Source organism: Zeus faber (assembly GCF_960531495.2).
Source record: "Zeus faber genome assembly, chromosome: 1".
Classification (NCBI taxonomy): Eukaryota; Metazoa; Chordata; class Actinopteri; order Zeiformes; family Zeidae; genus Zeus; species Zeus faber.
In genome coordinates, this window is record NC_137193.1 from 24,979,417 (window position 1) to 24,991,864 (window position 12,448).

Genomic DNA, 12,448 nt, shown 5'->3' on the forward strand with positions numbered 1-12,448 from the left:
CTGAGAGGTAATAGAATTTTCTCCCCCGGCTTCAAGGAGCTTTAATGCGGTTTGGCCCCCACCCCGTCCCCCGTGCCCCTTACCGGTTCTGTTGCGTGGTTTTTCTTTGTTGGACAACTCGAGACATTTGTATTGACTCTGGCCCGAGGCCTGGCCCTGGCCCTGGCCCTCCATTACGCCCTCCCCGGTCCTGAGCGACGAGTCTGGGGAGGGCTCATCGCCGACCGCCACCCTGCTCTGCTGGAGAAAAACAAGAGACCAGAGCCTCAGAAGAAGTGGGAGGGCGGCGGCGGCAGTGGCGGCGGCGGCAGTGGCGGCGGCGGCAGCGTCGGGGAAAGAAAACATGCCTGTTCCCAAACATTTTAAAGTGGTGTGAAAAAAAGGGCGTGGCAGGCGCTTGTGTCCACACATGTAAGCCTACTTTTGCGTGTGTGTGTTCACAGTCATTTAAAACTGCAAATATTAGAAGAAATAATAATTCTGTATTAATGAAGCCTGCTACGCTATTTGCTTTCCCACTAACAAAAGAACTCACGGGAGGCTGGTTACTAAAAGGAGCCCATTTGGTAAGTGTTAAGAATTATGAAAAAATAAAAATAAAAATTAAGTGAAAAGTGAAAAAAGGTTTACTGTGACCTAATTGAAAGGATGTTTCTGAACCCATTTTTCTATGAACATCACAGAGACCGGCACATCAACTCTTACCTGTCGGCTTCAAAACCTTTACGCTAACAAAAGAAACAAGCTTTTCATCTTTAGTCAGAAAGCTGATGTCCCATGTAGCAGTTTAGCAGCCGTACATATGATGTCACTCCAAACATTGAAGTAAATGACGTCATACATACGACCACCAGGCTACCACCAATATCAACGAATGAGCCTACTGAGAGAGAAAGAGGAAAAATACATATTGCGCTCCTTTGATTTTTCTTTCTGAAATCCCCCAAAGCAGGAATCCCCTCCACCCCACCATCGTATCCATTCATCTATTTTTCTGGATCCATTTGACAGGAGCAGTTTAAAGGGATAGAAGGTTAGACATGTCTGATGAGGACGAAACACATTTGGCGACGACTGAACATCAGAGCAACCTGAAAAGAATGCAGCGCTTCAATTTCACATTCACAATATATATATTTGATTTGATCACAAATGCATTACTCTTAGAAGGAAAACCAACAAATATTCACAGGGGAACGTTTGTAAATAACAAGCCAAAACATTTAAGCCTCCAAAAATCCACTGAACCACATCAGATTAAGGGGGACCTGTAATTCTCTTTTTCAACAAGTTAATATAGGTCTGAGGTCCGCAAAACATGTTTTTGAAGTTTGTTTTGCTGAAAATACCACTCAGATTATGCATTCTCGCCACTCTAACATGCCTCTAAACAATCCTGTTCCAGGTGCGCTGTTTCAGTGGGTGGAGCCACCCTCCTGAGGCCCCTAGTTCTGTGAGCTAATGGGGTTTTAGCTTTACTTCTGAGTTCTGTTCTGTGTCGTCTGTACACTTATCAGTCCACCAAAACCTGTTTCTGAACAAACAAATTTGAGGCGAGAAATTTGCAATCCAGTTGCCAAATCGTCGTCATATTAAATGTACATGCCTCATTTAAGAGTTCGCTCCAACTTTATGTGCCGACACCGCACCGGGACACTGCACGCGGGGATGTTTTGTTTCATGAAAACGTCAGAAAATAAAATAAAATTAATACCTATACAATAAAAACACACACATTTTTTGGGTTTTGTTTGGAAAAAATTGATTTATTTTCAATTGATTATGACTATGGGGATTCACATAGACCACAATGTACTTACATGAAAATCTACTGCGAATGTCATTTAATACCCTATTTACAATGATTTGGCTTGTTAGACAAATTAGTTTGATTTCTTTGGTGTTTTGGCTTTGGTGTCCCGGTAAAGAAAGAAAAGAGCTTACCCCCGCGAGGCACAACAAGACCCAGAGAGTGCTCGCTAGCTTCATATTTTCCTCCTCCTCCCGGAAGAATCTGTGGAGAAGAATGAGATACATTGAGGGTCGGGATTGGCTTGGATGAGCAAACAAAATGTCGACGTGTTGGGGGGTAGAGTACGGCAACAGTAGGAATTAATCTATAATGCAAGCACAAAGGCCTTTAGACACAAGTAAAGTTTCACCTACGAGTCAATAACGCGGGATCGACCGAGAGAGAGAGACAGAATGAGAGAGAACTCAGATCAAAATTGCGAGAGTCGATAGATCCCGCTGCGTCCAGCCTTCGGGGGCAGGGTGGCTCTGTTTGCTCACCATCCCAGCGAGTGTGTGTGAGATTAGGATTAGCCGGGGCTCTCTTTACCTTGGCACCGCGGCTCCGTATCGATAGCTCATTATTCTGTCATTGAAGCCGCCCCGCGTGGAACCCAGGGGAGGTGTTCTGCTGAGCAGGCACAAGCGGAAGCGCCAGGGGTTGGTACAGCCAAAGGTTAGCGGGGATGGGTGGTATTTACTTTGGCCTCCACCCCCTGGAACCTGCGGTTAAACCCTTCGCTCTGCCATGCACATCGGCTTTCTAGTGCTCGGAAGTGCTAATTTATCAACGGTACAGTAAGTCGCCACAGCGCCACCGTGCCTCTGAGCAGGAGACGGAATGACCTGTCTGACCTCCGCGTGGATGAGGGTGAGAGGAGGATTTATTTCTCCCCAACAAGGTGATCGATCATCATCTGTAAAGTGTCTAACGCCGTTGAAAAATCTATTGTCCGTCACATCGGTGCACACGTTGCTGAAAGTCAAATTTCGACACGCATGGCTGGAACGTTCTGACTGGAGGTGGAGGTGAGAAAACGCAAAAGGCATAAATCAAAGGCATGGATCCGATAAGGACAGGGTGAGGGCTAAGAGTGTCCATGACAGCCGACTGAGGATACGCAGTCCGCTCCCTGTGCGAGAGCGGGAGAAAGAGGAGCTTGGTTTGTTTATTTTACACGTGTGGCCGTGCACGCATGTGTAAGAGAGAGAAAATGGGAAAGAGAGACGCAGAGAGAGGGAGAGACAGCGTATGTGCATGCTTTGGACCTGCTTTGAAAGTGGAACATTTTCTATTGCTGAGAGCTGCTTTGTTGGAGGACAAAAGATATTGAAAGCCATAGTAGTGAATGGCTTCATCTTGGAAATAATTTGTGTGGCTGGATCACTTTGTATGTATGGCAGTAGCCCACCTAAGCATCCTCAAATTGAAAAAAGAAAACAATTATCTCATAATACATTCCATTAATAATACATTTACCAAAAGCGCTTCCAAGTGCCCTCAATTCTTCGCCACAAAGCTGCCAGTTAACCTTGGCTCATACCTTAAGCTGTTTGCTATATTTGGCTTCAGTTCGGGCGATATTCTCCCTCCAAAACAACGTCTTTGCTTCAGCCATTAGATTGTAGGTGGAATTCCAAATACAGACCCAGTGCCATCTTTTGATCCATTAGGTCGGGGCAAAATGCACACTGTGGCATATAAGTCGTCCAAAGAAAGACATGTGCAAAAGGGACAAAGGAAAGCACTTTACACAGGAGGAGCACGATGTGGAGATTATCCTTCAGAGCTTTTTTTTTTTTTTTTTTTTTTTGTGCTTTCTGTTCCAAGTACAGCTTGAAGTGAAGTGAGGAGTGAGGAGGAAAAGAAAAAAACGTCATGTGGCGGTGCCGGTGTTTAGAAGGCCCTAAGGATCTAGACCCCAAAATAACCGTGCAATGCAATAAAACCATAGCACTGGCAGTTGAGAAGATCTACAAGGAAGCACAACATCTGGATCTCAAATCCTGGATCTCTGACCTCTGAAGCATGAGAAAAGTGTGATGAATTATCAATGATCTACATCAAATAATTATTATTATTTTTTTAAATTAAATAAATAAATAAATAAATAAATAAATAATAATAATAATAATAATAATAATAATAATAATAATAATAATAATAATAATAATATTGATAGCATTATTTATATAGCACCTTTAAAAACACAGTTTACGAAGTGCTTTGACAGATCATGAATTTAAAAGGCAAGGGAACATTAATAAACAGGAATTAAATTCATTCATTAAATTAAAAAAGCAGATACAGAGACAACAAAAATAAATGAATGAATAAATAAAAAATAATAATAAAAAATACAAAATACAATTTTTTTTTTTCACATAAAAGCAAGATCTATAAAAAAGGGTTTTTATGGGAAATTATTAAAAGAAGTCACTGACTGTGCCAGCTGAATCTCCTCAGGCAGGTCGTTCCAAAGCCGAGGGGCCCTGACAGAAAAGACTTTGGAACAGCCAGGAGGGCCCCGTCCGCCTGAGGATCTGAGGCTGCGCACTGGCTCATATGGGATCCACACCGATCAACATACCTGTTATGTAGCTTGGAGTCAAACCCAGACTTGCTTTAAAAGTGATCAGAAAAATCTTAAAATCGATTCTGAACGAACAGGGAGCCAATGGAGAGAAGCCAGGACTGGGGTGATGTGATGTCGTCTTTTGGAACCGGTAAGAAGCCGAGCTGCTGCCTTCTGAACTCGTTGGAGGCGAGAGAGGGACTTTTGGTTGATGCCAGAAAGGAAGGAGTTACAGTAGTCTAGTCGTGAGAAAATTAGGGCGTGGGTTGCTTTTTCCAGGTCGCCGTGTGATGGTATTGGTTTGATTCTTGAAATGGTTCTCAGTTGAAGGAGGCAGGACTGGACAACATTTTTAAATTGTGCTATCAAGATCAAAACAGAAGGCTTCACTGTTGTACTCTTAATGTCGAATAAGCCCAACGTTCATCTGTGCATCTAAGCAACCACTGTATGAACCACAGCAAAAAATCCTTTAAAAGTTAAAATCCCAACCCTGAATATATTCAGGAGGTGAGCAAGGAGAACTCAACAAAGAACTCAGAGAACTCAAGAAATATGCGCTTTGTCATCCGACCTTTTTCAGATTCGAGAGAAAGACCAGGACACCGGCGTATTTTGGCTTACAAGGGCCACATGCTTTTCTTTTCCAATAAAATAGTCTCTCCCGAGTATCTCAAAATCCCAAAACATACATAGAATAGAATGTCTCTTCATTGTCATTGTACAAGTAGGATACATCAAAATTCATCCTCTGAATTTGACCCATCTTATACCTAGGAGCTGGGCAGCCGCAGTGCAGCACCTGGGGACCAAGGCTCTTTATGGCTTCTATCTACAGTACACCTAATTTCTGGTGTTTCACACCCACAGCCACAGGCCCACCCAAAAAGCCGTAAGGAGCTAGGTGGGCAGTCCACCGTCAACACATTACGTTTGCCTTGCCTCGCTGTCTGCAACATCACTGCAACTGGAAAATTGACAATCTGGCAACCCACAAGCTAGTCTTCAAATCATTTCCTGAGCTTGTTTAAGACTGTGTTATGCAAGTTCAACTGGCATAGGTTTGAAAAAGGTCACTGGGAGAGTACATTTTTATTGATGTTATTCGAGTGAAAAGGTGAATAAACTCACATCTCCTACATATTATTATTATTTTATTTCATCCAGTTATGAACCCAAGGCATCTGTCAAGCCAATAGGAAAATTATAGAGAGCATCCAGTCAAAGGATTGAGTGATGGTTTTGGTAATATTTTATCTTCAGTAAGTAAATTAATTTTATTTTTATTTTCTTCTAATTTACTAGCTGAAAGAGTCAAAGTTTGAATCACCTAAAACGCCTGCGTCTTATCATTATGACTTAACAATGTTAAGGGATCGATTTTTACCACCTATCGATCTCTTTAAAGAGGTTTTGGACAGCCATCACTGTTTGAGATGACAAACTACCTCGAGCTGGTGGTTGGAGTGTTATTGGCACTAAAATGCTAGTGCCAATAATGCAATTAATAACTGCAGTTTTTTTACAGGCAACCGACACCTCCAAAGTGTAGACTAGAAGATTAATAGAATAAGTCACACAATTATTTATCATTTAGTGTTTTAAAATTCCACCTCCATCATCTTCATCTAAAAAACAACGGAGGAGCTGTAGTTCTTCAACATTGATAGAAGGTGCTTACAACCACTCCAACAATACCATCATTGTCAGTTTAAGGCGATACTGAATTTGATGTGAACATGTGAAGAGCGTAGTGTGATTTCAGTTATCAAAGTAAGACCGTCAAGGGAAAAATAATTAAGGGTTAATATTTTTTCATTTATATCCTTCTGTCCAGGTTCATGACAGCGAGACAAACGACCTAACTAGATGGAGAAATTCCCATAAGACTATGCTTCACACATGCATTTAATAACCATGAGAGAGGATGAGGGAGGTCGGAATAGACGCCAACACTCGTAAAATCCTGCAAAAGAGCATACAGTAAATATATCACAAAATAAGTCACAAGTCAAGAGTGCACAAAATGGGAATTGAAGCTAAAGTAGCAACAAGGTTCTACTTCACCCAATGTGTTTTCCACAACTTGAGCAGACATTCTTGCAGAATAATAAGTAAGACTACCAGGGCTGACAGCGTAATCGCTATACATGTAAATGCTTCAATCCAATTATTGCCATATACTGATTATTGCCTGAAGGCAGATATCTGCCGGGCAAATTTAAAAATCCAAGGTTTGATTCAAAAAGGCTATTATACTTGTTTTTTCGGATCTAGAGTTGAAAATTGCAGAACTTCCTCAGTTAAATAAAAGGATAAACTTGTGATGATGAAGTGCACGTTTGTCCCGACTGAGACCACAAATTCCCTGCACCACGGAAGGCAAGTTGCGCCACAGCTGAGGGTGACGGTGTCCCTGTTGACTCTATGGATGTCCGCACTCCATGTGTCACCCACCCTTTGGAGCCTCAAATGAGCACTGCTCCTATAATTTGTGACTCGACTGCACTACAGGCCATGAAGGAATAAAATAAATATTGTGGAGTGTAATGTTCTATTCATGGCATATGAATAGAAGCTGAGCTGTACTCCATGGAGGGCTGTTGTAGCTTCCATTGAGGACGATGGCAGCCCACGGTCCAGGCACTATCCAAAACACTTTTATTTATTTATTTTATAATTTCGCTTGGCCCCCGCAAAGATCCCAGGAGCTGTCCTTGTTCATACTCAGTCTGAAGCGAGCAGTCACATGGACTCGGTGTCCCTTTTCCAAGTGTGGCCAACACCAGCCTGGAGGATATGGGTCCCGTGCACTTCTTCCCGGACAGGTGTCAATGGATTTGACAGGCGTCTACATAGGAAAATATTTACCCATGATCCTCAAGCTTTATTTCAAGGGACGCGCCATACACGAGGTCATGACCAACATGACCAAGTGTATGTCACGTCAACAACGTTTTCTGATCACACTTTGTGAAGAAGTATGTTTCCCTCTGAATTGAGCCAGAGAATGTGAAACAGGTCATGACTTCAAATCGTTATTTTCCATAATGAAGTGATATATTCTTTCCATTGGGGAAAGCGAGGGGCGGGGGGGCGGGGGCGTCCACACAGGAATGTGTGCAGTGAAAAAAACATCTTCTCGTCGGCTTAATGGACTCTTGCATGATGGAGTGGACACGGGAGTTGCGTAGAGCGACCGATAGCACCGCGCACAATACCGCGCTTTAAAGCTGAGCTTAGGGTCTAATTCCAGCAGACATATTTGTGCGATTGTGTAAAGTAACGCTTGAGGTGAGACCAGGTAAATAACTGTGGTTAAGCTCCGCTGGCAGATTTGTAGACAGACTTTGCCACGTGTTTTGCAGCTTTATCAGCCGTCTAAAAATACACCGCGGTATCACGCTCTCCAATTAAGGTAAAAGTTAAAGGCCTCGTATCTGTTCCTCACGCCACGTCTCCTCCCTGCTCTATTCTGTCACTTCCACGGATCCTCCCTTCTTGCATTGCCTCCTTTCTTCTTCCTCCATCCTTCTCCACCCTACTCTACCTTTGTGCCCATTCTTCTTGTTTTGTGGTTCTATTTTCAAGGCTTATCTATCACATTGTCGACGAGTCTATTGTTTCATGAAGTGGAGTTTCCCACTTCCCACCGGCACACAGGTTCCCATTTTAGTGACACATCCCATTTTCACCCAATCTGTCTCTCACCCAACATACACACACACACAACACACACACACACACACACACACACACACACACACACACACACACACACACACACACACCTAGAATATGAAAATGCACACATACTGTACTGTAGATGCATACAAACTCCCATGCACACAAAAATGCTACACGCACACAAACACACACACACACACACACACACACACACACACACACACACACACACACACACACACACACACACACACACACACACACACACACACACACACACACACACACACACACACACACACACACACACACACACACACACACACAATCCTCATCCCCATACATGACCCATGCATTCAGACAAGACATACATCTGTAACCGCACCTCAATTTCATGGCTGTCAGAGCAGAGCAGGGCCGCAGCGTGATGAAAAAAAAAACACGTGAATGGAACCATCAAGGATTGACCCCGGACGTCTTGATGTCAATACATTTGAACAGTTGCTTCCAAAGTTAAAAAAAAAAGGATATTTGGCCCAACAGAGAGATCTAACGCCGTCTGTCATTTCACGTCCCCCATCTGGAACATCGATATCTCGAGTGGAGCTTTTTAGATTGGCAATCGTCTCGTCCCAGACTGCCCCTCACCGTCCTGGGGTTAGGGGTAAACCCTATCTTGAAAAATAACAGTGAATTAACTCTGGTCTGTCTTTAAAAAGTTATAAAATACAACATGTGTGTTTGTGAAACCTACAATTAACTATTTAAAAAACAAATTGGTCATAATATTAGTAACTGTAATGTGATATTATTACTATTATTTTAAATTATTATTATTTATACAAATAATAATAATAATAATAATAATAATAATAATAATAATAATAATAATAATAATAATAATATACTACAACAACAACAATAATAATAATAATAATAATAATATGATACAATATTGTTCTTAATTGATTCGTTTGTATATTAATTATATTATGTATTATTAATCATTAATCAGTCAGTCAATGATGGAAATATTTTATCATTTTATATTAGATAGATCTATACTTTACAATTGTGTATATAATTTTATATTATTACCATGCTAATCATAAATTGATACCATGGCATCATGACGGCTTGTGGATGGGTTGTAGATGTGAAGATATGAACAAAATTTTGCCTTCGACGTCAAAGGACTGTATGAAGATAATATGCCTATACCATCCATTCTGGATATCAGAAGAGTTGTAAATGCGGTTGTTGTTTTTTTTGGACCCTGAACCCCGAGTAGTAGTAGAAGGAAACATGACACTCTGAACCCGTGGGTGGATGCTGTTATTCAGCCGATGCTTTTCCAAATAGTGATTACTTCTGTTATGCGTGTACACAATTCCGTTTTTTATTATTTTTAATCTCCATAACATGACATAATCAGGAGTTAAGTGGCCACTTTGCCACAGATCAAGGAGCTGAGTTGTTGAGCCCGGGCCTTGGGAGGAAGGTCGTAATGAAAGTTGAGCGAATCGCCCAGGAATCACGTTGGGCTTGTATCGCTGTGATTGTGGCGTTTCGATGTACGGGGGCAAGGACAGGTTTCCAGGCGGCGGCAACCCATCTCAATGATGAATAATAAAAATAAAGACGCCTTTTGATATACGAAAGCCTCCGAAAATCTGGATTTATTGGACACCGTTCTCGGCTAGAATAGTGCTATTCATCTTCACAACGTCAACCTATTGGTCTTCACAGTGGCAATTCAAAACGCATAGATGAATTGAATGAAAATTCGATCACAGTCTATCGAGGAACCCACCTCGTGACCCCTGTTTGAAGGTAAGAGGCGACGGATGCGTCTTCCCTGTGAACCCTGTCTGCTAAAATACATTTTGGGGCTGCAGCAAATGAGCACGGTGCATTTTTAAACCAGGAATGCTTCGCTGAGAGAGAACTCCCCCCTCTCCCTGGCTCCATGGAGGAAAGACGTGATTTATATCGGCTCTCATGTTCGATGGCATCCCACGCACTTCCTCTCCCAGACGACAAAGGGATTGAGGAGGCAGGTATGGGGGGGGGGGGGGGGGGGGGATACGAGCGGGAATGTATAGATAACAAACACAACGTGAGGGTAAACGGATATCACGTTGACATTCCATCGGTATGGACAGACATTCCAACTGTACCATAAATGACTGTTGTGTTTCCTATTACTCCCAGTGCAGCGTTTGATGTTGGATAACTCCTACAAAACAATTTGCATTTGAAAAAGCAGACGGTGGATACGCCGAACGCACTGAAAAAACTAAAGTGAAGACCGTGAGCGAGGAGTAATCTCTGCGTGAAGTCATTTAAGTTGGAGTTATTTAACGTCTGCCAGAGCAACCTGCTGGGTTTTCTTAGCACATGGGAGAGGTTGCCCTCATCCCCCTCGCCGCGTAATAACTGAAGCGCGCTGGGCTGTCTAAGGTGTGCCCATGCACTTTAAGGGATAAAAGCTTGAGGGTAAGAAAGATGGCCGTCTTTTTTCTGGTCCCTTCCAGGGACCTTCAAGGAGAGTATGAACATCATCAATGACTAAGAATCGTCCACGCATTTGTGCGAAGATCCCAATGGAAATGGCCGAACATCAGACTGGGAACAGGCAGATTTAATCGTAAATGTGATATTTAACTCCCTTAAATGCGTTTTTCTTCAAATCTCTCTCTCTCTCTCTCTCTTCTCTTCTCTCTCCGGGAGTTGAAAAGGGTTTAGCGTCCCGCTTCCAGCGCTGTGCCAATGCCATCAAAACACCTGGAAAGCCTGAGAAAAATGCCAAAACTAAGAGAAAATTAACAAGACTACTGGAACGGTATATTGAGGTCATGTGAATAACTATACCGGCGTGGTGGTGTTTGTGTGTGTGTGTGTCTGTGTGTGTGTGTCAGGACTGGACTGGGATAAAAATTGCCGTTAGGAGAGTGAAAGAAAAAAAATGTCTACCCGTTAAAAAATCACTCGCACTTCGGGTCCTACACGAGAGACAGAGGACGGGGGAGGGGGGGGGGACCTCATAAGAGATTGGGCCAGCCCAGTGTCAGCATAGACAATGAACCAATGGGCTGCTCTGCCTGCTTTATGGGTCGGCAGTTGGACAATTTATAATAATTAAAAAAATTATATATGCGCCAAGGTGCCCACCGGGAAAGTGCCCAGTATGTCAGATTTCAAGTCCACCCCTGGTGTGTGTAATCCAATACGAGCTGTGACACGCCACGCGTCCATGCTAAATCTACTCCAGGTGCAGGATTTTAATGATGGTTGGATAACTCGGTTTCGTACGACAACAGGCACTGAGCCGGTTAACAATGACAAAACCAGTGGATGTTTCGGCTATTCCTTGGTGACGGTGACCTCAGACTGCCTGAGGATGAAACACTTGAAGAGTTCCGACCACCCAGGTGTAGATTAAGGTTCTGGTCACACCATGAATTGTCTGCGTGAAATCTCATAAACACGTCCAAGCAGGTTGTGAGGATGCTAAAGCCACGTCGTTTGTTAGGGAGCAGACAACTCCACTCCATTGGTCGAATTCACCACAATTTATATATGCATTGAAAGGATTTATGGGTTGGAATCGTTGGAATCTTTTGAATTTGGTGCGTGTGAGTTCTGTGGACATCTGATATCTGTATCTGTATTCATTTTTTACAATTTTGAAGTGAAAGTTATTCTAGTTACACGCTCGTTCCATCGTCCGTCTTCTATTTATTTATATATATATATATATATATATATATAAAATTCCTAGACACCTTACATGTAAATCCAATACTTTTGTACCAAATTTGCAAATGTAGTGCTTTGGCTGTTTTAAACATTATGACGCGGCATTCCTCTCACTGAGGAGGAAATCTACTGGCAAATCATTTTAGAACCACTATGCTGGAATTTCATAACAATTCTTTGAAAATAAAATCTGTGAATTGTATCATAGACACAGGTATGAAGTTTTATTCCTTTGAGGCAAACTCTAATTTAACGGCAATCTGACTGAGTTAGGTAGATCACCTTTTCAATGGAATATTGTTATTATGACCTTTTATAAGCACATATCTCCTTGAGCACATAATTATATACCATATCATGATATCACTTCAAATACATTATTCATACATTATTAAAAAAATAAATAAAAACATTTGGTAACACATTATATGAAGGTGCTTGTAATAACCGTTGGTTAATAATTAATTAATAAGGTCCCTATAAAAGGCTTATAACATTATTGTGTTAATAAGACTATATAAGCGTTAATAATAGCATTTATTAACACTTAACTATGTTTTCATTATGTGTTAATAAGACTATATAAGTATTAATTATAGCATTTATTAGCAGTTAACTATGCACTTATTAAC

The 12,448-nt window shown here is 41.9% G+C and overlaps 1 long non-coding RNA gene across 1 annotated transcript in view; it reads right to left on the minus strand.

Annotated features, from left to right (window-relative positions):
• Positions 1-114: 114 nt before the first annotated feature.
• LOC307232743 overlaps positions 115-12,448 on the minus strand; it is a 29,859-nt gene continuing 17,525 nt past the window's right edge. The window contains exons 2-3 of the long non-coding RNA XR_013844246.1: positions 1,945-2,014; positions 115-240 (exon numbers count right to left, since the gene is read on the minus strand). This is a non-coding gene — a long non-coding RNA (uncharacterized lncRNA). The remainder of the gene's footprint in view (positions 241-1,944; positions 2,015-12,448) is intronic.